The sequence below is a fragment of the Lactuca sativa genome, chromosome 1 (genome assembly GCF_002870075.4).
Source record: "Lactuca sativa cultivar Salinas chromosome 1, Lsat_Salinas_v11, whole genome shotgun sequence".
Classification (NCBI taxonomy): Eukaryota; Viridiplantae; Streptophyta; class Magnoliopsida; order Asterales; family Asteraceae; genus Lactuca; species Lactuca sativa.
Genome location: NC_056623.2, coordinates 247327514 through 247355278, shown reverse-complemented (window position 1 = coordinate 247355278; position 27765 = coordinate 247327514). Strand labels below are relative to the sequence as shown.

Below are 27765 nucleotides of genomic sequence, written 5' to 3'. Positions count from 1 at the left end.
GCAATGGTTTCAATGTAACTTCATGTAATTCAAGGAACTAGGAGAACATCGGGTTTTTCCTAGGGTTTTCAATACATACAGATTTGAAATGCATACATCTTCAATGAACATTTTTTTTTACAAGTATAGAAACAAACAAGCATACCTATGGATCTTCACAAACGTTTTCCAAAGCTTTTCTTTTCAGAAAATATCGGATTTTCTGGTGGTTTTTCAAGCAATACAAACATTCGATTTCCAACACTACTTATGAACTCACCAACATTTCATATGTTGACGTTTTTTTCAAAATACTTGTATTCTCAGGGAACCAGTGAATCAAGGGAAATCATACTCAGTGACGGTTGCAGTTTATTTTGTATGAATTGAACAAATTAATTTTTGGGGAATGTAATGTTAAAACAATGTATGACATGTAAACACTACTGGTTGTACTATGTTGATGAATGGTGACGAATGTTGTTTTGTTTCATATATATTCAATGTTATGGTATTCAATTGAGTCACGACAGCCCCCGGACGTTTCCGCCGTCTGGTTCGGGGGTGTGACAGTAATCAAAGTCAATTGGGATTTAGTGAGTAATAACGGGTGACACCAACGTGTGTCGGTCGTAGTCTGTAGTTATATTCAAAGTCTCCTGGAGGGAGAGCGAGAGTTTGTGTATAGATCTATACGGGGGTGACTCCCCCACACCTCAGCTGTTCGCTACAGTTAGACTCGGCCAGTCTAGGTTATAACGACTCACATAAATAAATCCAATATAAATCAAGTAATCAAGGTAATTCAAAATCATTCACGTGAAGGGATAACAATTCGAACCGTTATATGATATTTTTACTTTCGGAAGACATCAGGTTTTCTGGGGAAGTTCAACATTTTTCACTTGTACTTTTAATACAAAGTTTTTCAATTATACATGTTTTGAAATCATCATGCATATATATTTACGGATCTTCACACTTTTTATAAACAATGGTCTTTTCAGAAAATATCGGATTTTCTGGGTTGTTTTCGTTCAAACTACACAAAACATTTTCATATCAAACCTGCTTATGAACTCACCAACATTCCATATGATGACCATTTTTCAAAATAACTTGTATTCTCAGGTAACAGGTCAGTTGAGGAGTAAGTACCAAGTATGTTAGTGTGTTGTGCTTTTGAAAACTATCAGACGATTTATGTTATGGATTTGAAATGTTAAAACAATGTACTTGATGTGAACAATTTCAGTTGTAATATATTCATGCATGGTGATGTTTATGTTATGATTCATGTATATTCATTGTGATGATATTCAATTTAAGTCACGCGATCCCTCGGATGTTTCCGCCGTCTGGTTCGGGGGTATGACATATACACATCCAACTACTCCATCAAGACCTTTCCAAGGCCTTTTACCCATGCATGAGGTCAAATCTCTCATCAAGCTTCCATTTTTATACATCTAAATGACTAGGGGACCTCAGATCTGCCTTTCATATCAAATGGAGAGGCTTAGCTCAACAAAAGAGGTCCAAAGTTCAGCAAAGGGACAAACCACTAAAACCCTAGCTAGATCTAAAGATTAGAAAGGAAAGATGCAAGATTTTTATCTCCAGAAGCTTTGCAAGATGATTTTGGTGCAGGTTCTTGAAGCACCCACTTGATCCAAGCTTGCTTGACCACCCCTTCTTCTTGAAATACACACTAAAAGGCCACAAATGCACTCTTTAAGGCTCAAGAATGATCTCACAAGGTTTCCAGGAGTATATCGACATTGTAAGGATGTGGAGGCTCTCTAGGGTTTAGTCCAAGGGACTTAAAGTTGTTTAAATAGGCCTCAAGTCTGGATTTTAGGGTTTTACGTCCCTGGCGCGTACGCCCCGCGTAACTCAAGGTACACCCAACGTACCCTGATTCCTCCGTGACCACATCCATGCAATACGCTAAGCGTACACTTAAGTACGCCCAACATACTTAAGGGGCCATTTATGCAAAAATTAACATTCCTTAGGGTTTCAAGCCATACCAGAATTTTGGATGTTACAACTCTCCCCCACTTGAACTAGACTTCGCCCTCGAAGTCCGTGGTTGAAAACAGTTCGGGGTAATGCTAGAACCATATCACAATTAGTTCTCTAAGGAAATCTTAGTGCATTCTTATGACTAAGAAAAGGAATCTTGAATTGTTGGAATGGTTAAATCAAGAAGATGAGTCATACTTCGTTCTAATACAAGTCTTAGAGTCATACTCCAAGACTGTAAGTTGAGTGACATATCTTAAAGAAAGGTTTAAAACACTTGTCAAATGTAAGAGTAAAAGTGTCGTACTCTTATACATTTGAAATTGGTAGTTGTGATGTTTTTGATAAAACAAAGATCAACTTAGGCCAATTGTGTGAAGTGTTTGTCTTGATAAAGAATCCGCACTATCTCTTGAATATTTGACAAGATAGTCTTATATGTCAAGAGGATAGTGGGAGTCTTAAAGATCCTGAAAGGATAATCAAGCATAAAAACCTGTAAGTTTATCACTAGCACACGACTTGAGGTTTATAACCTATCGTGTTGACATATTCTGTGCTCATTCCAGTTAAAGTTGGCTTTGCATATGAGTTCTTAGAGTTCTCAATTGGTTGCATAACAACTTGGAAGCAATGACAGACCCTTGAGCTGCCAGATGGCAAGAAATTAAGATTGATTTCAGTCCATATGACTTTGGATTTGTCATTATCCTTGTCTTGTGACTATGGTTTGACAATTCACATGGATAAGAACACACACACCATTAAATCTAAGTGTCATAAGGTTTCTCTCCGATTCATGAAAATGATGATGAGGAAACACTTTCACTAAGTAGATTTTAGCTAGATAGCAATTGTGATATTTGCATTCTCAAAGTCGTTAGTGGACCATGTGTGGTTAACCGGCACACTAACATGGACTTGTGAGAAGTGGCAAAGGTCTAAACAATCGAGACTATGATTACGGCATCCCTTTTCATAGTTCTTAAAATTGTTTAGACACACATGTGAGCTATCTAAGATAAGGTGTATGACATTGATAAAGTTTTATCAAAGCAATCTAGTATCAGAAATCTGATCTCTGAGTACATGTGAAAGCTAGTGGGAGCATAAGTGTTATGCTAATAATCATCATGTTAGTGGGAGCATGATAATTATGATAAGTATTGCAAGTTAGCAATGTTAATTATAAAAAACAAAAGTTTCAATTCGTGAGGTTGTAGGGGTTGAAAAAGTTGTTTTGCTATAATTAAGGGAGAGGAAATTATACTTCATTTCAATTCTAAAAGATTAGATTGAGATTTTAATCAAATTTAGTCAAGAATATATATATGAATTTCATGTTGGAATGGCTCAACATAAGGAAATTCTATATATGGGTTCATTATTTGCGTTCTAAAATTCGATTATGATTACGACATCCCTTTTCATAATCTGAATTATGAGAACTTGGCAAATTGAAATGGAAATATTATAGCAAAAGACTGGTTTAGTCTTTATGTGAGACATCATGAATTGTGTCCCATATGCTTCGGATGTAGGATCGATTACATGTGCTATATTCGTCCTTTCTAAAATTTTTCCAAATGCCTGGGGCATTAAGAAGGGAAAAGGTCTAGAATTTGATATGACTAAAAGGATTAATCAATTGTTGAGCACAATCTAAGGTTTACCAAAGATTGGTTGCTCAGGGACAGTTGGAAGTATAGTGTTAACTTTGGAAGGACCATATTGACCTAATCTGAAAAGAGGCAATTCTTGTTCAGAAGGGGTAGTCAAAATGGGAATATGGAGTTGTCTCCATAGGTGGAAGTTATCTATGTAAGAAACTTAATGCAAGAAGAATGTTCAACGGCAATGAATTTTGAATATGAGACTTCAGTTTCATGGAGTTGATCTCCATTGGAATACTGTGTAATGTTTGTTGAAAAGTCTTTGTGACTTTGTGCATAATCGTTACAAGAGGACCAATGCATATAAGTTTAGAATCGAACAGATTTCATTAAAAGGCATGAATTTGGAATTCTTGCATTTCCGTAAGGACTTGGGAGTGTGAAATTAGAATCATGGTTCAATTGGTTATTTCACAAAGTAAGGATCATAGACAAACATAGAGTGCACACTTGGCGTATGACAAAGCTATTGTTTAGAAAAACATAGTGTACATGCTCGGAGCATGGGACAACTATTGTTTTAATTCAAGAATAAAGTTGATAGCTGAAACAATATGCAATGAATAATGTGTAATCATATGGTGATAAATAAAACGTGTTTTATTTATATTCATAAGTTCTGAGACCATATTGGATTCGATTATTCTTGTGTTTCACTTTGCATGTTTTGACTTCCAGAATAACTAGGTCGTTCTTCCCGAATGAATAAATTATTCAAACCATCCACAGTCGGTCATATGTTGGAAGTAGATATGAATCAAGACTGTCATGGGTTGGCTTGTAGAGGTCCAAGTTGGTGGACAAAGTTGTGCTACAACACTCATGAGTGCTCATAAGTTCTGAGTATTGGATTCAACCCGCGCTCGTTGGAATCACTTCATGGATTTTATCACGAGTGATCATGAGACAATAATATCTTATATTCTTCAAACCTAGAGATATGAGTTGTTACTATGAGTTGGTTATACATTGATTGCACGAAACCGCATTGGTAACTCGATGTCATAAAACATGCCTTTATGTATGATTCAACAAGTAGTAGAACAAGTCATATGAGTCGAAGTTTATCCATTCCTTTTACCTTCGGGATAAAAGCGATATCTGTGGGCCCCTCGATGATTTAATGATGATACATGTGAGTGCTTGGCCAAGCCAGGACTGATTTGATTTGTTCAATCAGTCAGTCATCATGAATCGGAAATATGGAAACAACAAATGGACAGAGAGAATGATTTATAATCCATGTCTCAGTCCATATAATATCTATAATGAAGGAATATATGATCCCTTATCTAATGGACAAGTCACTGACAAAGGTCAGAGTTCGACATAAGCTTTTGAGAGCTACGATTGCTGATCGGTTCCTGAAGTCATACGCAATAATAGTTTTAGACTTATCCAAGTGGGAGACTGTTGGATTAATGTCTAAGTCCATAACTATAATTGGTAAGACTTAACCCGACCCGGCATGGTCCATTTGGGTTGCATGACATCATGCATTTGGATAGACTATAATGAGAGAAATAACACTTAAGGTTTGTTAATATATTATAAGTTCTAATATATTAATAAAGTTATTTAATTAGTATTGATCAAGAATTAATTTGGAATTAATTAAGTGATCAAAAGGAGACTAATTAAATATATGGGTTGATTGTGTAAATCATTCATTCTTATATATGTGGGCTTGTGATCCAAGATTCCTTATGTTGGACTAAGTCCATGGGGTGACCCGTGGATACTTTATGGAGGTTAAAATCCATGGAGCATAAGGAATGGGTAAAGTTATGAGTTATATGGTGTAACCCTAATAGCCACCATATAAAAGAATCCCATGACTCAAAAAATCGTGCACTATGTGTGACAAAAAATGGCTATCCGATTTCATGAAGTGTGTATGTTCTCTCAAGTTATTCCAAGTGTATTTGGTGTTGTGTGAACCATTTGAGGAGTCACACTTGGGGCACTAGACAATCAAGCTTCATGAATACATTCTACATCAAAGAGGTATGTAAATCTTGTTGGATAAGGTGTCTAAGTCCGTAACTATTTCTGGTATGTATTTGACCTGACCCGGCATGGTCCATTTGGGTTGCATGGCATCATGCAATTGAATAAACTAAATGAGAGAAATAACACTTATGGTTATTAATATGTTATAAGTTCTAATATATTAATAATATTATTTAATTAGTTTTGATCAAGAATTAATTTAGAATTAATTAAGTGATCAAAAGATAACTAATTAGATATATGGGTAGATTATGTAAATCTTCCATATCTTATATAGTGGGCAAAGAGGCTCCATGGATTGTCAAGTTGGGTTCCATCCATAGGATGCTCCATGGAGTTAACCCATGGATCAAGAAATGAAGAGTCATGTTACATTAGGGTTTACCTAATGCAACACACTATATAAGCAATGTGTTTCTCCCCAAAATCGGCTACACTAACTAGAAGAAGAGGGCTTGGCTGATTTTGCATGTGTTAGAGTTTTCTCTCAAGTTTGTTCATTTCATTTGGTGTTGTGTGAAGCATTTGAGGCATCACACTTGAGATGCTAGGCTCACAAGGTTTTAAGAAACACTTTCAACAACAAGGTATGTAGTTCTATCTTTCATTCAAAGAAACAATTGTTCCCCGTGTATGCTAGATAGGAACATAACCTTGGAAATCAACTTTGCATGATAATTAGACAAACATAGATCCAAGGTTATTAGGGTTTCATGTACACTTAGGATGTGTTAGAATGCTCAAAACTCATCACTGGTATCAGAGCCTAGGCTTGTTTGTTGATTATTTATGCAAACTACTTAAAAAAATCGATTTTCTGCTTTCTGCTCGTATGAACTCGCTGAGTCCATGGGGGGACTCGACAAGTCCATGACCAAATGCAAGCTACACGTCGAGTTTGTTCTTGAACTCGACGAGTAGAGGCTGCAGTTTTCAGAAATTCGACTTTTGTTGCTGGAAATGGACTAGAAACATTACCCTAAATTGTTTTGGTACTTGAAAAAATGTTTTAGATGGTGTAATGTTTATGCTAATCCATTTACAATGACAATTATCAAAATTACAAGTTTTTAGTGTAATTTTTGATTCTTGAAAGTGTTCATATTCATGTTCTTGTTCTTATGATGTTTAGATGATCATAGGAATTGTTTGTAACCTATGTGGTAGATTAATTAATGATCATTATGTGTTTTAATGGAGTCCATAACTTGTCCTCAAGTTATGGAAAACCAAAAGTCACTTTGTTAAAAGCCATTAAAAGAACACATTAGTTATAAAAAATGAAGAGTCTTCATTTTTTAATACTATATTAACTCATAAGTTACAAGAAATGAAAAGTTTTGAAAGTTTACAAAACTTGCCCTCAAGTTTTGGAACAAGTAAAGTCTTGATTAAAACTTTAGTTCCAACCCTTAGAATTTTAAAAGTTAAAATTCAACCCTTATACTCTATAATATTATAAGTTAATATATATATATATATATATATATATATATATATATATATATATATATATATATATATGTATGTATGTATGTATAAGATCAAGTCGTCTTACCGCTAGTACGCCTCATTCACAAAGCCGGTTTATAACGGGGGTATAAGGTTGTTGCCTATAAAATGGCAACTTAATGGGCGTCCACTCTCACCCACCTCTTCCTTGATCGATGGAGGGTCGTTAGCTGAACGGGTAGGACAAGGACTTATAAATTCTCATTAAAAGTATGATGAATACATTAAAGTAACTAAATGCTTTTATTAAATTCCCAATCTTAGTTACTTTAGGAAAAATGTGAATAAGGTGCTAATCCATGGAATTACACTTTAAACTTTGTTCAAGTCGTTAGTGGAGCGTGTGTGGTTAACCGGCGCACTAACTTGAACTTAACAAGGTAGGTAAAGGGTGACTTAATGTTTATCATAGTATCGATGGAGCATGTGTGGTTAATCGGCACATCGATTGAGGGGTAATACTTTAAGGGTACCAAGTGATTTGCATGGTTACTTCACACCTCGTTTTGTGATCCTCGGCATCCCAGTCACAAAACTTGGAGGGCACACTCGAGATTGAAACATGCCATTGAAAAGTTCAATGAATCTCAAAGAATCTAGGAATTTCTAAGAACCAATTAAAAACCTAATATCAATATTTCGTTTTTCATGGTGGAAATTGGTGAATCGTCATTCACCTACCTTTCAAATATGTTATTACTTAGATTACGGCATACCTCTTCTAAGTATAATATATTGTGATTGGGTCCTAGCCTTAATATTACATTTAGGTGTTTTATTAAGGACTATCTCAATATCTAAATTAAACTTTTCTTCTTTTCAGATGTCTACAAACACTGCTGCTTCTGGCTCTAATCCTAATGGCTCCTTTTCACTAATGAACATGTGTGGGAAAGTCACTTTTGATGGGTCCAACTTTAATGAATGGATCAGAAACATCCGAATGATTACCCGCCACGAGGACAAAGAATATGTTCTCAATAAGGAGCTTAAGGAGATTGATGAGACAATTGCTACTCCTCAAGAGATCGCTGACTTTAGGGCACATGAAAGGGATGCCACCAAGGTGGCATGCATCATAATGGCTACTATGACAGCCGATCTCCAAAAGTCCTACGAGGACTTCTACCCTTTTGAAATGCACCAAGATTTGATGGAAAGATACCATTAAAGTGCAAGACAAGAGAGGTATGAAATCATCTCCTCCATGATAACAACCCGAATGAAGGATGGTGAACCCATCACGGGCCACATGTAGAAAATGCAAAGATTTGTGGACCGGTTGCTAAAGCTCAATGTGAACTTCCCCGAGGAGCTTGCAATAAATATCATTTTGCACTCCTTACCATCGTGCTATGATCAATTCCGCATGACATATCACATGAACAAGGAAGAGGTCACCCTCTGAAAACTTCAAGGAATCTTAAAGACTGCGGAAAGTGGTCTTAAGGGTAAGGCGGTTGTTACTACTCCTACTCCTACCAACTCTGCCCCTGCAATCGGGAAAGGACGAGGGAAGAAGAGAAAGAGTTCTTCGAAGGGTACCAAGGCTAGGATCCTTGATGGCTCTTCTTCAAGTGGAACTGATATTGCCATATTTATACCTATTTTTAGGCAATATTTAATTACATTTTTATTAATAAGTTGGTAATTTATTTAGAATAATGGTACTTATGAGCTTAAATGTTATTTACAGCCAAAAAGAAGACATTTTGAAGAAAAGGGACTAAAAGCATTAAAGAAAGAAACTTTGGGAATTTAAAGATTAAAAGAGAAGAAAATCTGGAAAAAGATTATTCATGACGTGAGACTTAAAGAATTCACGACGTGAAGAGTTGGTTCTAGAAGATATGTATGCGGGTGAAGGAATCCTTGACAGGCACGGTTATCTACAACTCACGACGTGAATTTCTTATTATTCACGACGTCAATTTATGGATATCAGCAACTATATAAATCCTTGACCATTGCGAATGGAGGGGACTTTTGGCTAGAAAGAGGAGTTCAAGAAGACGATTTTGAGCAGAGAGAAATTCTGGGAAGAGGCTTTCAACACCAAAAAGAGTAAAGGTCCATAATTTAGTTTATTTTGTTAATTAAGAACATGTTTTATTACACTTTGAATTGTGTTAGTTTGTTAGTTGCTATGATGAGCAGCTGAATCTAGCTACTCTTGTTTATCTAGATGAAGCTTCTAACTTATGAATAGCTTAATTTTTATGGATTTATTTAGTTGGTAAAATTGCTTGTGTTTGATTTGTATAACCTAGCATGCTTATGATTGTTTCTCTAATTGCTAGTTTGCATGTTCTGTGTAGCTTAGTGACCATTAACTGCATGAACTTGTTTACCTAATGATTTAGTGAACATTGAACTGTTAGAGCTAGGATTGACCAATCTTAGTTAGTAATTAGAGTAAATAAGCTTAGCTGTGCTAGAGAACGTGTATTGTGACTATAATTGTGTTTATATAACAAATCTTATATAGCATATTCACATTCATAATTAGTTCTGTGTTTAATTATGTGTGAACATACATAGTTTGACATGAATTAGTTAATTATTGGTAAAGTTAGAACTAAATTACTAATACAACTAAAACCAACTTGATAATCCATTATCATTAGCTAGCCATAAGGAAGAAGTGGATTCAAACTAGACAAGAATGTGTTTTTACTTATCGAATTTGATTTAAGTTCGTCTGATCTTGTAAAATCAGATAAAACCCCTTTTAAACTTGTTAATAATTAGGTTAATTTAATAGTAAGTAAATTAACTAGTAACACCGTTCCCTGTGATCGACACCCGACTTACCCAAGCTATACTGTAATCTGACTAGGTACACTTCCTATAAGTGCATGGTTAGTTTAAGTTTGTTGGGTTATAAATATTAAAATTAGTGGGTACTTTTGTGCACATCAAGTTTTTGGCACCGTTGCCGGGGAATGACTTAGATTATTAGTTTATTTAGTTGCATTAGATTAATCGACCCCCTTTTTGTGGAATAAAATCTGCAAAAGGTTAATTAGTTATTTATTTGTTATTTTAGCTTAGTTGGTTAGCATATAACAAAAAATTTTGTTTTCTGTTTCTGTCACATAATTCACAACGTGAGTTTTAATAAACTCACGACGTGAAAGCTGAGATTTCAGTTTTTAGTATTTTCTTATTTTAGTTCAGTTTTACGTTTTTAGTTTAGCGAGTTGCAGGAGTTCATGAATAGAGGCTCAAACACACCCTTGGTGTCACCACTTGAAGATCCCGAGTCTACAATTCACAAGAAAAAGACGCCACTGTAAGAGTTAAAGTCAGCTTTTTCAAGGAAGTCGGGAAAGAAGACATGAGAGTCAAGTTCATCCTCGAGGCACAACAACAATCTTGAGCACTTAGATCATACACCCGTCCAAACCGATTCCGAATACGATACCGAGCCGGAATTTGAAGAACATACGAGCGAACCCGAGAACGAGCCAAGGAACGAGATGGCAGCAATTGAAGAGATGTCCATGGGAGCTTACAAGAAGCGGATCCGAGAAGATGTGGGTCCCGGTTTAGTCCAACCCGCAGTACCTGCCACTGCCACATTCGAGTTGAAGGGGCACATATTAACTGTACTGAAGGATATCCCATTTTTGGGAAAGATCATGAGGATGCTTTTAAGTATCTAGATGAAATCAACGACATTGCGGATTACTTCAATGTCCCAAATGTCAATAGAAACACAGTCTTGCTTAGGATGCTTCCCATCACTTTCAAAGGAGCTGCTAAGGAGTGGTTAAAGTCACTTCCACCGGGTACAATTACCACTTGGGCTCAAATGCGTGAGCAATTCCTGGACCAGTTTTGCCCACCATCCAAGATAGCCAAACTCAAGAAGACAATAGCCAACTTTGAGCAACAACCGGGGGAGTCATTATACGAAGCATGGGAGCGGTACAAAGGCTTGCTCAGAAATTGCCCTCAGCATGATCTGAATGTGCAAAAAGAGATGTCAATCTTCTATGATGGGGTAAACGTTATGAAAAGACAACTCCTTGATTCTCAAGGACCTTTGACAAAGAAAAATCCAAGGGAAGTCAAGGAGCTGATTGAAGAATTCGCGAAGCACTCTCGCGAATACCACAACCCTAGGCAAGATGGAATCAAAGGCGGTGGAGGGGCCCAAACTGAAGAAATAGCAGCTGTGATGGCTATGCTAAATAATTTGGATCGAAGGATAACACAAATGGACCAGTCAATACATGCCATAAGAGTGGGTTGCGAGAGATGTAGTGGTCCACACTTAACCAAGGACTGCAATATAGATGAGTTTGGGAACAGAAAAGCTCAAGTGTGCTACTCGAGTGGGGATAAGTTTGATGAGGATTGGAGGAAACCGAAGAAGGAGTGGCTGCCATATGAAGAGTATAAGAAGCAAAAAGAAGAGAAGTATAGGCAGACAGGTCGAGACTTTTATCAAAAGGAGTAGCCACCGGCCGAGAAGAAACCCGATCTAGAGACTATGTTGATGAAGTTTATGGAAGCTTCGGAAAAGAGACACGATGCCACTGATTCTGCTATTATGGAACATCAAACTTTAATTAAGAATCAACAAGCCTCCATCCATAACCTTGAAGTTCAAGTTGGACAATTAGCCACTCCAGTTCATGAGAAGTTATCCCCGAAAAATACTGAAATGAAGACCAAATCTCATGTAATGGCCATAGACATTGAAGAAGAAGCCATCTCTGAGTTCCTGGAGGCATTGGAAGAAGAACCTGTTGGAATAGTGTCTAAGGCTGCAACTACATTAGGCAAGTATTTGACCTGGTTGTGCATGGTCCTTTTGGGTTGCCTTCACCATAGCAACTTGATATGATGATTTATTATGAGAGAAGGAATATTATTAATATATTATGAGAATAATATAAGGAATAATAATATTATTATTTGATTAATATAAGTCATAAATTAATTAAGAATTAATTTGGTGACTTAAAGAGATTAATTGAATAAAGGGGCATAAACTGTCAATTGATTGATAGTTGTACTTTGGGCTATAAATCTCTTAAGGATAAGGGGGACGATTTCTAGGGCTTAGGATAGGCTTAGATTTCGTCCAAGGCTTATCAATTAGGGTATTGGATTGCTTAGGGCCTAAGTTATCCAATTAGGGTTTAAGGGTGAAACCCTAGGAGCCTCACTAGTATATATAGACCCTAAAGGTCAAGGGAAATCGGCACTCTTGAAAGAAAACAAACCCTGGCCGATTTTCTATTCCCTCTCCTCTCTCTGAAATCATACTCTTGCTAGTTGGTGTTTGTAAGCCATTAGAGGGGTGACAATTGTGACTCTAAAGCTCCAAGGACAAGAAGATCAAGCAAGTGATTCAAGGTATACTTCTAATTCTGATTTCATATTGTTATTATAGTCTATTAGCCATTAGAAGTCTTGGATTGAATGCATGTTCAATTAGAGAAACCTAGATCCAAGCATTAGGGTTGCATGTGCACTTAGGAATGTTCATATGGCCAAAACCCATCAGTGGTATCAGAGCCTAGATTGGTTTCTATTGAATTGATGCATTGTTTGCTTGTTTGATACTTGTTAAATTCGAATTTTATGGTTCTGTCTGATGGACTCGGCGAGTAGGCTTGACTTGGCGAGTCCATTGGGGTACTCGGCGAGTCCAAGCGTCAGAAAGAGCAGATGTCGGGATTTCTTGCTGTTTATCTTTGAGATACTTGCCTTTATCATATTAGATCAATATAAATCCGATTTTATGATATATATATGAGTATATTCTTGATCTAATTGAAGATATTTATCAATTAATAAAATATTTATTTCCTTATGTGATAATTGATTAATTATTTTAATTAAATTGGTAAATTGTTTTGCAAGAAATTATTAAATAAATCAAATATGGGTAATTATGTGATTAAATGTTAATTTAGATTATTTGTTATTTGATCCCCTATGTTTTGAAAAGTTTAAAACTTGCCCTCAAGTTTTGAAATTTATGTTTTGTGATTAAAAGTTTAATCTAGACAATTTAAATTTCAAACCCTAGAATTTTACAAGTTTAAAATTCAACCCTATACTAATATAATATTACAAGATTAATATATATATATATATATATATATATATATATATATATATATATATGATTAAAAATGCTAGTCTTACCGTTAGTAGGCCTCATTCACGAAGTCGGTCTATAAGGTGGGTATAAGGTTGCTGCCTATAAAGTGGCGCTTAATGGGTGTACACTCACACCCACCGCTTGCTTGATCGGTGGAGGGTCGTTAGCCGAACGGGTAGGATAGGGCAACCTCATCTCTTCATTAAAAGTATAATATGAAATACAAAGTAACTACATGTTTTTCAAAATTTCCCAATCCTAGTTACTTTAGGAAAAGTGAATTGATGCAATCCCATGAAATTACACTTTGCACCCTTGCTAAGAAGTTAATGGAGCGTGTGTGGTTTATCGGCACACTAATTGGTTCTAAGCAAAAGTGGCAAAGGGTGATTCATTGTTTATCATAGTTCGATGGAGCATGTGTGGTTTACCGGCACATTGAATAGGTGATTGTTACAATGAAGGCACCATGTGAATTTGCATGGAAATTCACACCAATTTGTGATCCTCGGTATCCCAGTCACAAACGAGAGGGGCATATCAAGATTTAAACATGCCATTGAAAAGTTTCAATGAATCTCATCCAAACCTAGGAATTCTCAATACATTTAGAACTTAAAGTTATGTTTTCATGGTGGAGAATTAGCGAATCGTCATTCACTTACTTTCAAATTGTTTGCATGTTAGATTATGGTATCCCTTTTCTAATATGTAAATATTGTTGTTGGATCCTAGCCCTAATTTTTCTTATTGGGTGATAATTAGGGATTCAAATTCTAATCTATCTTTGTCCTTTGTATTTGTAGATGTCGAATGCGAATAACGTTGCTGCTAGTTCATTCACATTGATGAGCCTTTGTCAAAAGGTGACTTTTGATGGGACGAAGTTTAGCGAATGGATAAGATACATTCATACAATTGCTCGCTATGAGGACAAGGAGTATGTCCTCGATGAGAAGCTCGAGAAAATCAACCCAGAAATCGCTACTCCGGCTGAAATTACTGCTTTTGAGACACATGAACGTGATGCAACGAAGGTACATTGCATCATGATAGCCACAATGAATGCCGAATTCCCAAAGTCCTATGAGGACATGTATCCATACGAAATGCACCAAGACTTGTTGGAGAGATACCATCAAAACGCGAGGGAAGAGCGTTACGAGATTTTCACTAACATGATTTCCGCCAAAATGGGTCATGGAGAATCTCTTACCGTGCACCTGCAAAAGATGCAAAGGTATGTCGACCGTCTTCGCAAGTTGAATGTTGACTTTGGGGAAGACTTGGCGATCGACATGGTGCTTCACTCTTTGCCTCCGTGTTACAATCAATTTAGGATGACCTACCACATGAACAAAGAAGAGGTCACCCTAAGTAAGCTCCAAGGTCTCCTTAGGGTTGCTGAAAGCAACCTCAAGGACAAGTCTGTTGCACCCGCTCCCAATCCACCCGTTGCTCCTGTTTTGGCCATACGGCAAGGAAGAGGCAAGAAGAGGAAGGCTCCGTCTAAGAGCCACCGCAAGGGAAAGTCCCGGGATGGTTCCTCTTCTAGTGGGACCAAAGTTGATCCTTCTAAACCCTGTCCTAACCCTAAGGAGGCAGAGTGCCATCACTGCCACAAAATAGGGCATTGGAAGAGAAGTTGCCCAGATTACCTGCAAGCCATCAGGGAAGGAAAGATCAAGCCGTCTTTTGCAGGTATATACACAATTAAATCTAACAATTCATCTCATGCTATTTCTTGGGTCCTTGATACCGGTTGTGGTTACCACATTTGTTCTGAATTGCAGGGACTAAGAAGAAATAGGGATGTGGATCATGGAAGAATAAATCTAATCGTGGGGAACAGAAGATCGTCGCCTGTGACCAAGATTGGAGTGTATTGTTTAGTGCTTAGGAATGGTTTATGTTTAGATTTGAACAATTGTTGCTATTCGCCAGAAATGGCAAGAAACATCATTTCATTTCATGGTTTGTTTAGACAAGGTTTTAGATTTTCTTTTAAAAATGAGAATGGTTCTATTCTTGCTTATCTAAATGGTGTCTTATATTTTGAAGCAATACCGTGTAATGGAATTTATGAAACTGTTATGATTGTAGATAACTTAGGAAATGATGTTTTATGCATGGATTCTTCCAATGGTATGGATAGAGCATCCTTGTGGCATTGTCGTCTTGGACATGTCAACAAGAAGCGCATAGCGCAACTCCAAAAGGATGGAGTGTTGGAGTCATTCAACCTTAGGGAAGATGACACATGTGAGTCTTGTTTTCTTGGAAAGATGACTAAGTCACCCTTCACTAGTACATGTGAAAGGGGTGAGGGTCTATTGGACCCAATACATACCGATGTATGTGGACCGTTTAGATCAACCACAAAGGATGGGAACCACTTCTATGTGACTTTTACCAATGACTATAGTAGATATGGGTATATCTACTTAATCAAGCAAAAGTCACAAACGTTTGAAACGTTCAAAGAGTTCAAGAATGAAGTACCTAAGTCTTGAATTCCACGACTATCTCAAGGAGGAGAGTACCTAAGTCTTGAATTCCACGACTATCTCAAGGAGTGTGGAATAGTTTCACAATTGACGCCACCTAGGACACCGCAGTTGAATAGTGTGGCAGAAAGGCGTAATCGAACCTTGTTAGACATGGTTCGCTCTATGATGAGTCGTGCTTCACTACCTATCTGTTTTTGGGGGTATGCCTTAGAGACTGCCGCCCATATCCTTAACCGAGTCCATACTAAGAAGGTTGCCAAAACACCTCACGAGATGTGGACAGGGAAGGCTCCCTCGTTAACACATATCAAGGTTTGGGGTTGCAAGGCTTTCGTAAGACGAGATACTCACGACAAGCTCGAACCTCGTAGTGAGCGATGTATTTTCATCAGCAACCCGCAGAAATCCTTTGGATATCTCTTCAATAGACCGAAAGACAATGTTGTCTTCGTTGCGAGGAGATGAGTTCTCCGAGAGCGAGAACTGATAAGCTAAGGAGACAGCGGGAGGCAAATCGAGCTTGAAGAGATTCAATAGTCGATAGATGAAGGAACCTCTACCGCTGGCACTCAACCCGAGGAGGAAACTCTGGTTGAACCGATCGACGAGTCCTTACCTCTTAGACGTTCAGAAAGAGTTAGAGTTCAACCCTAGTTTTATGGTTTTCATATTACTACCGAAGGGGATACGTATATTAGTGATGGTACACTAATAAATCTAGATGAACCTAATAGCTATAAGGTAGCCATGGCAGGCCCGGAGACTACGAAATGGAAAGAGGCAATAGACAGCGAGATCCAGTCCATGTATGACAACCAAGTTTGGAATTTGGTTGATAATGTACCCGGATGTAAGACCGTTGGGTGCAAATGGATCTTCAAGAAGAAGACTGACGTGGATGGAAATGTACACACATATAAGGCGCGATTGGTTGCGAAGGGCTTTACTCAAACTCCCGGAGTTGACTATGATGAGACCTTCTCACCAGTTGCGAAGATAAAATCTATTAGGGTGATGCTAGCAATTGCCGCATTTCATGATTATGAGATTTGGCAAATGGATGTCAAGACCGCTTTCCTTAATGGGAAGTTGGCTGAGGATGTTTACATGGCTCAGCCAGAGGGGTTTGTGGATCCGAAGCATCCGAATAGAGTGTGTAAGCTTGAGAAGTCCATTTATGGACTTAAGCAAGCATCTCGCAGATGGAATCTTTGCTTCGATGAGAAAGTCAAAGAGTTTGGATTTGTACGAAGCGAAGATGAATCATGTGTATATGTCAAAGCCAGTGGGAGTATAGTAAGCTTCCTCGTTTTGTATGTCGATGACATACTACTCATAGGAAACGACGTCCCGACTCTGCAGGAGGTTAAGTCCTGGCTCAGGAAGTGCTTCGCTATGAAGGATCTCAGAGAGGCTTCCTATATTTTTGGAATAAGGATAGTGAGAGAACGGAGTAAGAGACTAATAGGTCTTAGTCAGAACACTTACTTAGATAAAGTACTAAAACATTTTAGTATGGAAAACTCGAAGAAGGGAGAATTACCGATACAAAGTAATGCCAAGTTGAGTAAGACTCAAAGTCCGAGTACCGAAGCTGAAATAGCTGAAATGAGCCGAGTTCCATACACTTACGCAGTTGGCTCAATCATGTATGCTATGACTTGTACTCGCCCTGATGTAGCCTTTGCTTTGAGCACGGTTAGTAGATATCAAGGGAAACCTGGCAAAGCCCATTGGATTGCGGTAAAGAATATCCTTAAGTACCTTCAGAGGACGAAGGAATGGTTCTTAGTCCTCAGAGGGAGTGATGACTTGAAGGTGCGAGGGTATAGTGACGCCAGCTTTCAGACCAACAGGGACAACTACCGTTCGCAGTCGGGCTAGGTCTTTACCCTGAATGGAGGAGCAGTAACTTGGAAAAGTTCCAAGCAGGAAACCGTAGCTGATTCAACGTGCGAATTAGAGTACATTGCAGCGAGCGAAGCGTCGAAGGAAGCAATATGGTTGAAGAACTTCATCAGTGATCTTGGAGTTGTACCTGCCATAAAGGAGCCCATGGAGATTTTCTGTGATAATGAAGGAGCGGTTGCCTTGACAAAGGAACCAAGGGATCATGGTAGATTTCGACATATCGACATAAAATATCACTTTAGTAGACATCGTGTAGAAGAAGGACAACTCGTAGTGAAGAGGATATCATCAGAAGAAAACCCAACAGATCCGCTTACAAAGGGACTGAGTAGGGTTAAGCACTTGCAGCATGCTAGGAATATTGGGCTGAAGGATGATATTAGTATAGATTAGATAGTATTGGAAACGTGTAATAGATAAATGTAATTAACATTTGATGACTAAATAAAAGAGTATTATTTATGACTAATGTTACTGTCTTATGTGAATTTTTTAACTATTGTTTCACTTTGCATGTTTTGACTTCCAGAATAATTGAGTTTATTAAGAATAATCGAATTATTCAAATTGTCCACAATCGTTCATATGTTGGAAGTAGATATGAATGAAGATTATCATGAATTGGTGTGTAGATTGTCTAAATGGTATTAGACATATCAAAAGTTTGCTGCAACGTTCATGAGTGCTTATGAACTAGTTTTGAGCATTGGAACAAACCCGCACTTGCTGGAATCACCTTATGGAATGTGATAAAAAGGGTGATCGCAAGACGATAATATCATATGGTCTTAAAACCTAGATATATGGTTTGTTATTTGTTAATTGGTTGTACATTGATAATGCGAAACCACATCAGTAACATGATGTTATAAAACGCATTGTTTTGTATAGTTGATAAATGAATAAGTAAATGCATATAAGTCGAAGTTTATCTGTTACTTTTATCCTAAGAGGGAAAAAGCGATATCTCGGCCGCTCGATGATTTGATTTGACTTATGTGCCAGGACCGGTCAGAACTGAATTGATGTGTTCGATTAAGTTCCATAGAATTGTCAGCATGATATCTAAACAGAGGACTATATGATCCCTTATCTAAAGGACAAGATTGATTAGATCAGAGTTTGACAGTGTCTTTGAGAGCTACGATTGCTAATCGGATTATACTTGTATATATAGTTAATAGACTTATCCAAGTGGGAGACTGTTGGAATAGTGTCTAAGGCTACAACTATATTAGGCAAGTATTTGACCCGATTGTGCGTGGTCCTTTTGGGTTGCCTTCACCATAGCAGCTTGATAGAATGATTTATTATGAGAGAAGGAATATAATTAATATATTATGAGAATAATATAAGGAATAATAACATTATTATTTGATTAATATAAGTCCTAAATTAATTAAGAATTAATTTGGTGACTTAAAGAGAATAATTGAATAAAGGGGCATAAACTGTCAATTGATTGATAGTTGTACTTTGGGCATTAAATCCCTTAAGGATAAGGGGGGACGATTTCTAGGGCTTAGGATAGGCTTAGATTTCATCCAAGGCTTATCAATTAGGGTATTGGGTTTCTTAGGGCCTAAGTTATCCAATTAGGGTTTAAGGGTGAAGCCCTAGGAGCCTCACTAGTATATATAGACCCTAATGGTCAAGGGAAATCGGCACTCTTGATAGAAAAGAACCCCTGGCCAATTTTCTCTTCCCTCTCCTCTCTCTCAAATCATCCTCTTGCTAGTTGGTTTTTGTAAGCCATTAGAGGAGTGACAATTGTGACTCTAAAGCTCCAAGGACAAGAAGATCAAGCAAGTGATTCAAGATATACTTCTAATTCTGATTTCATATTGTTATTATAGTCTATTAGCCATTAGAAGTCTTGGATTGAATGCATGTTCAATTAGATAAACCTAGATCGAAGCATTAGGGTTGCATGTGCACATAGGAATGTTCATATGGCCAAAACCCATCAGAACCACAACAGCCCGACCCAAAGATGAAGAAGACCAAGCTCGAAGATCATGAAGCTGTTGAGTTCCAGAATTCACGACGTGAACCTTATATGTTCACGACGTGGGCCCGTCATGAACAGAAAAATTTTGTAGTTGGTTCGGTTTATCAGCCGCCTTTGCCTTTTCCTTCCCAAGCTACCCTTAGTCCACTGGAGAGAGAGCATAGAGAGTTTGTCAAGCATGCGAAGGGGATCCCGATTAATACTCCCTTTGTCGATTCCTTATCCAAAATTCCCGAGCATTAGAAATTACTGCAAGATTTGATAGACACTCGCAAGCAATTAAAGAAGCAGTCTAAGGTGGTTCTAAGTGAACAAAGCTTGAAATCCGTGTTGGGAGAGAAACTGAAGAAGATGGGAGATCCTGGACGCCTCACCCTTCCGTGTGAATTTGGCAACAAAATCAAGGTTAATGCTTTAGCCGATTCTGGGGCTAGCATTAATTTGATGCCTTATTCATTTTATCAGAAGTTAGAAATTCAGAAGATGAAGGCTACAAAAATGACGATTCACATGGCGAACCGTTCAGTGACACAACCCCGGGGCATAGTGGAGGATATTTTCGTGAAAATTGGAAATTTTGTTTTTCCAATAGATTTTGTAGTTTTGGATATGAAGGAAGATCCCGATGTTCCCATTATCCTTGGTCGTCCATTGCTTAACACTGCTGGAGCTTTGGTTGATATCCGCGAGTCTAAGCTCACCTTGAGAGTTGGAGATGAAAAAGAAGTTTTTGGGATAGAAGACGGCTTCCCAAAGGAACATGTTGAAGAAGAGGTGTCACAATCAATGAAGATAATGAACTAGAAGAACTGGAAAAGCTTATGGAAGAAGAGATCAAGACAATTCATCAAGTTAAAAGAACAAAACCTAGAGCATCTGTTCCATTTTTGGTTGAAGTCATAGCTTACAAGAGTCCACCTTCTTGGGTGAGAAAAGAGGATGAGGAGATGACAAGTGATGAGGAGGAGGTCACTTCAAGAGTGACAAAGCCGGTGGTGAAAGAGGAGGAGGATGCGATGAAGTGCAAGGAAGAAACTAAAGGGACTAAACGCAAGCTTGAAGAAGAGGTGAAAGTTAAAAAAGAGAATTCAAAGAAGGCATACAAAAGGCGAGTTCAAGCTTACAATAGGCGATTCAAGGAACAAAAGATCCTAGTGGTGGATTCTTCCGAGGACTCAACATAGGAGGCACGGAGTCCAGCTCAAGACTCCAAGAAAAAGAAGCGCTTCTCGGGAGGCAACCCGAGTTTGGTTTGCAATTTTTTTTCTTTTCTTTTTGCATTTTAGTTTAAAAACCTAGATCATTTCATCCAACTCTATTAGAACATAATTAAGCACTGAATGTAGGGACCTTAAAATGGAAGTAGTAATAATTGAGAACTTGGTTTAAAATCAAAATTGATTTTTCTCTTCCAGACTTTATTCACGACGTGAATTTTTAGCAATTCACGACGTGAATTGTGAATGAACCGGACAAATAATCCATGATATGGTTTAGCCCATTAGACTAGCAAGCCCAAGATCAGTCCGTGAGTACATGGCCCAAACTTAAGCCCAGATACCATTCACGACGTGAATTCTTAAGAATTCACGACGCGAATTTTTGAAAGCACGGGACCACAGAATAAATCCCTAGAAACCAGTAAACCCCTCATTTGTTTATTCTTCACGAAGTGGAAGCAGAAATTGGTCCCCCCTTGGTCCCCATTGCTGCGATTTTAGCCGACAACTCTATTAATCTTCCTTGTGCTTACGTAACACTTCCAAAAAAAAGGTAATAATTATTGATTATTAACTTTAGTTTTTGCTCTAGTAGATGAACTTGGGGTTAGGGTTTGTTAATTGAGTGAAATGAAGAAATTAATTTTTCAAAGTTCGTAATAACCTTTGAATGTTCATGCTAAGTGTTTGGAAGTAGTATAGGAGTAAAACCTATTGATATTTTGAATGGATTTACCCCCTATTGTTGCGATTCTGCTTGCTGGGAATACGAATTCACGACGTGAATCTTACAGGATTCACGACGTGAATCCTGGGGCTGAACAGAATTCGTTTCCTTTATGTCTAATTTGTGAATTATTGTTTTGGTTGTGGTTTTTCCTTGTTTTTGCAGGAATGGCTCCAAGAAGAGAGGTTCCAGCTGGGGGTGCGGGTTTGCACCCGTTTTAGAATTTTCCCGCAACAATGCCCCGTGATGTCTTGACCCGTTGGAACAACAGAATTGGGTGGCTCTACAACAGAGAAATTGTAGTTGCTCCAATAGTCAATTGGACAAGATTGAGGGAAGTAAGGCTCGTAGACCGGGTGGGCCCGTTTTTGACAAAGATATTTATCGGAGATGGGTATTCGTTTACTTGTTCTGGTTGGCAGAATCTGTTCCGGGTACAAGAGCGGGTCTACAAGGAGTATTGTGTCGAGTTTTTCACAACGGTGACATTTCAGGAAACTGTTCAAGATCCACATTGGCCACAGGCATTGGTATTTCGTTTGGGGGGTGAGTACTGGGAGTGCAGCTGGGTTGAGTTTGCTTGGAGAGTAGGACTATATGATCGAAAGGAGGCTATGACTCCCGAGTTTGGCATGTTTTTGAGTGCAGCTGCTAGAGGTTATGCGGAGGGTGTCACAGGGTATTCTTTCTGGCATAATATTGCATCCGGAATGTTTAATTCTGGAGTGTCTCCCGAGAGCAGTATTCGGTCCCCGATCCATCGTTTACTCCACCGGTTCATCATATTTTCCATCAACCATAAGAGGCATGGAGACATAGTGACTAAATAGAACTTATTCTTCTTATGGTGCATCTTAGAGCCTGGTGTCTGTTGTAACATCTAATTATTTTCTAGCCCGTTTTCTGGCTGGGTCTGCCGCAAGTTCGCGCCCTGGGAGCCCCATTTGTGGGGGGCGTTTGGTTACGTGTTTGGCCCACTCGTATCATTTGGTTGTTCTTGATATTACTAGATCCATGACGTGTGTGGACGAGCATGAGCTTGGCATGGGGTATTTGGAAACTATGCGGGTGGTCAGGAATTTTGGGTCGCATTGGGGCATAGTACCGTCAGATGGTGAGGGTGATGATGATGATGATGATCAGCCAGCCGACCAACCTACGCCAGAGCCGAGACCGAGGCGCAGGAATGTCAAAGGAAGGGGAGACCGCGGGCAGCCAATACACCCGCCTGCTTCCATGGTTGGTACGCCTTTTGGGAGTGATATGGCTAGTTACTTTGACCAGTTATCGTTGAGTGTCAGTTGGATAGGTGGCACTATGGAGAATGTTGTCCGACATCTTGGGGTGGAGCAGTCGCCTCATTTAGGGTATCATTACCCGATCTGCCCACGATGGTGGGAGTTTGGTGGACGCGGAGGTGATGGAGCTGGAATCAGTGGAGCGCATGATGATGAGGGGGATGATTGATCGTTATTTATTTTGTTTGAGTTTGTTTTTAGTTTGTTTTTATGGGATTGTAAGAACTACTTTGAATATTATGTTACTTTTATTCTTCGTTGTTGGTTGTTTCTCAGAAATTGCAAGGAGCGTCTAGAGAGGATAGCGATTTATGAGTGCTTACGTCTTTAGCCGGGAGTGTTTAACGCCGAGAGTCGAGACCTATATTTTCAAAATAAGTGTGGGGTGAGTCAAGAGAGTGGCGAGTCAGTGAAAGAGTCATAAACTGATGAATTTAGAAGAGTCTTAATACATTAAGACATTAGAAGAAGATTTGGGCAATGTTTTCTGCTTGTCCAGTTTTCACGACATGAACTTTTATTATTCACGTCGTGAGTCAGTTATCAGGAGGTTCTCAGAACACGCGTAGTTTCGATTTCACGTCGTGAATTGTCTTAAACTCACGTCGTGGATATGAGATTTTTACAAGTTCAAGGCCCTTGACATTTTAGTCTTCTATAGGTTGATGCTATTCTTCTTGTCATTATTCTCACGATTATTTTGGCTCATTTTTACCACCATACAATGTGGCGTATGCTTTCCCACATTGGTCATAGTACTTTTGGAGATTTACACCACATTTGAAGACGATTGAAGGCTCGATTTCATGTTTTGCCAGTACACTCCTTATTTCGCAAGTTCAAGATCCAAGTTTCTATTTTTGGAGTCCATATTCAAGATGCACGTTTTCCACACTTTTGGAGATGTTTACGCCACTATCCCAGGGGAGTCTGTTCCTTTTTCTCCTTTTTCTTTAATTTTGATTTATTTTATGCATACAATGAGGGCATTGTATGAAATAAGTGTGGGGTAGGGGTAGAAAAAGTAAATTGCTAGATAATGATAGAATTTGATAGTAAAATTGAAAATTTGAAAATTGAAATTTTTAATAATTGAATCTAGTAATAATAAACTGTAGTTGCTAGTGTTATGTGGGATGATCCGATAAAAGTTTAAATGTTTAGTTGAGCCAATATACGTTATATTGCATTTGTGGCCTCCCTTATTTTAGTGAAATCATGGAACAAAAACATAACCCCGCTTGGTTTGAGGGATGCAATATGTTTAGCAGCCTAAACCTGAAATGTATCCAGGAAAATTATTATCATTAACCAATAAAGGTTGAGGTTGAGCGCCTCTGCTTAAGCATATAGGTTTTGAGTGAAAAAAGTGAGGTACATGTAAAAAAAAGAGAGAATTACGAGAAAAGTTTAAAGAAATTTGGAGCAAATAAAGTGAAGATCAAAAGATCAAAATTCCATGAAATTTACAAAGTTGAAGATACCAAAAATCAAACAACAAAGGTGGTGAATTCAAAGAAATCAAAGATCAAATTATCAAGGAAGTGAAAAATTCCAAAAGAGCTCCATAGTGGTATCATAGATTGTAATTCTAGATTATGTATGCTTAGGTTGCTCAACTAAAAATACCTTGAAGATAAGGAGGTTTTCTGGGGATGGATTCGGAGGGTTGCATAAAATGAGCATTGTTCAGAAAAAGTGGGCGAGTGTTTATGAAGATTGTGAGTATTTAAAGTATGGGGGGTACTTTAGGAAAATTTTAGACACAAATGCATGCGTTGAGGTCTTGGCATAATGGCTGAGCTGGAGTTGGATTGTTCTATGTGATGTTAGTAATTAAGGGTTAAGTTGAATATGCTTGAGGGCAAGCAAAGTCTAAGTGTGGGGTATTTTGATATTGCCATATTTATACCTATTTTTAGGCAATATTTAAGTACATTTTTATTAATAAGTTGGTAATTTATTTAGAATAATGGTACTTATGAGCTTAAATGTTATTTACAGCAAAAAAGAAGACATTTTGAAGAAAAGGGACTAAAAGCGTTAAAGAAAGAAACTTTGGGAATTTAAAGATTAAAAGAGAAGAAAATCTGGAAAAAGATTATTCATGACGTGAGACTTAAAAAATTCACGACGTGAAGAGTTGGTTCTAGAAGATATGTACGCGGGTGAAGGAATCCTTGACGGGCACGGTTATCTACAACTCACGACGTGAATTTCTTATTATTCACGACGTGAATTTATGGATATTAGCAACTATATAAATCCTTGAGCATTGCGAATGGAGGGGACTTTTGGCTAGAAAGAGGAGTTCCAGAAGACGATTTTGAGCAGAGAGAAATTGTGGGAAGAGGCTTTCAACACCAAAAAGAGTGAAGGTCCATAATTTAGTTTATTTTGTTAATTAAGAACATGTTTTATTACACTTTGAATTGTGTTAGTTTGTTAGTAGCTATAATGAACAGCTGAATCTAGCTACTCTTGTTTATCTAGATGAAGCTTCTAACTTATGAATAGCTTAATTTTTATGGATTTATTTAGTTGGTAAAATTGCTTGTGTTTGATTTGTATAACCTAGCATGCTTATGATTGTTTCTCTAATTGCTAGTTTGCATGTTCTGTGTAGCTTAGTGACCATTAACTGCATGAACTTGTTTACCTAATGATTTAGTGAACATTGAACTGTTAGAGCTAGGATTGACCAATCTTAGTTAGTAATTAGAGTAAATAAGCTTAGCTGTGCTACAGAACGTGTATTGTGACTATAATTCCGTTTATATAACAAATCTTATATAGCATATTCACATTCATAATTAGTTATGTGTTTAATTATGTGTGAACATACATAGTTTGACATGAATTAGTTAATTATTGGTAAAGTTAGAACTAAATTACTAATACAACTAAAACCAAATTGATAATCCATTATCATTAGCTAGCCATAAGGAAGAAGTGGATTCAAACTAGACAAGAGTGTGTTTTTACTTATCGAATTTGATTTAAGTTCATCTGATCTTGTAAAATCAGATAAAACCCCTTTTAAACTTGTTAATAATTAGGTTAATTTAATAGTAAGTAAATTAATTAGTAACACCGTTCCCTGTGATCGACACCCGACTTACCCAAGCTATACTGTAATCTGACTAGGTACACTGCCTATAAGTGCATAGTTAGTTTATGTTTGTTAGGTTATAAATATTAAAATTAGTGGGTACTTTTGTGCACATCAGGAACCAAGAAAGGTTTCGTCACTCCTTCTTCTGACCCAAAAGAGGTTGAATGCTTCTATTGCCATGAAAAGGCACATTGGAAGCGGAACTGCCCAAAGTACCAGCAAGATGTGAAGGATGGGAAAGTTAAACCCAACCATGCATGTATTTACACTATCTTATCTACTAACTCACCCCATTCTAACTCATGGGTCCTTGATACCGGTTGTGGTATTCATATCTGTTCTGATTTGCAGGGACTAAGAAGAAGTGAGAATGTGGAGCAAGGAAGAATAAACTTGATCATGGGAAACAGGAAAGCTTCACATGTCACCAAGATTGGAGTTTATACTTTATCGCTAAGTAGTGGGTTTAGTTTAGATTTGAATAAATGTTGTTATTCGCCAGAAATGGCAAGAAACATTATTTCCTTTCATGCATTTTATAAACAAGGTTTCACCTTTTCATTTGATAATGAAGTTGGTTCGATTAATGCTTTCGTTAATAATGTTCTTTATTTTAAAGTAGTACCTTGTGATGGCGTGTATGAAACTGTATCTGTGGTTGATAACTTAGGAAATAATGTATTGTGTATTGATTCTGTTAATAATAATAAGTAGGATAAAGCATCATTATGGCATTGTCGTCTTGGACATATAAGCAAGAAGCGCATAGGCCAACTCCAAAAGGATGGAGTCTTGGAGTCATTTGACCTAAAGTCAGATGATAGTTGCGAATCATGCTTACTTGGAAAAATGACAAAGTCACCCTTCACAGGTTCTTGTGAGAGGGGTGAAGGTTTGTTGGATCTAATACACAAGGATGTGTGTGGGCCCTTCAAACATGCCACAAGGGATGCTAATCGTTATTATTTGACTTTTACTGATGATTACAGTAGATATGGATATGTCTACTTAATCAAGCATAAGTCAGAGACTTTCGAAAGGTTTAAAGAATTTAAACAGGAAGTCGAGAATCAATTGGGCAGGAACATTAAGATGCTTCGATCCGATCGAGGTGGTGAGTATCTTAGTTCAGAGTTCCTCGACTATCTTAGTGAATGTGGGATTGTCTAACAATTGACACCTCCCAGAACATCGCAGTTGAATGGTGTGGCTGAGAGGCGCAATCGAACCTTGCTGGATACGGTTCGTTCAATGATGAGTCGAGCTTCGCTACCAATCTCATTCTGGGGGTATGCCTTAGAGACTGCCGCCCATATCCTTAATCTAGTTCCTACAAAGAAAGTTGCCAAAACTCCTCACGAGATGTGGATTGGTAAAGTACCCAAACTAGACCACATCAAGATTTGGGGTTGTGAGGCTTTCGTGAGACGTGAGACTCATGATAAGCTTGAACCCCAAAGCGAGAGGTGTATTTTCATCGGCTACCCACAAAAATCCTTTGGTTACGTCTTCTACAGACTCAATGATAATGTGGTCTTTGTAGCAAGAAGAGGAGTCTTTCGTGAGAGAGATTTTATAAGCCAAGGAGATAGTGGGAGGCTAATTGACCTTGAAGAACTTCAAGAGTCAAGTGGTGAAGTA

The 27765-nt window shown here is 37.9% G+C and overlaps 1 non-coding gene across 1 annotated transcript; it reads right to left on the bottom strand.

The window, feature by feature from the left end:
* Positions 1–11070: 11070 nt before the first annotated feature.
* LOC111883667 (small nucleolar RNA R71) lies at positions 11071–11177 on the bottom strand. Its single transcript, XR_002847504.2, has one exon. It is a non-coding gene; the product is annotated as a small nucleolar RNA R71 (small nucleolar RNA).
* Between the last annotated feature and the right edge of the window lie 16588 nt (positions 11178–27765).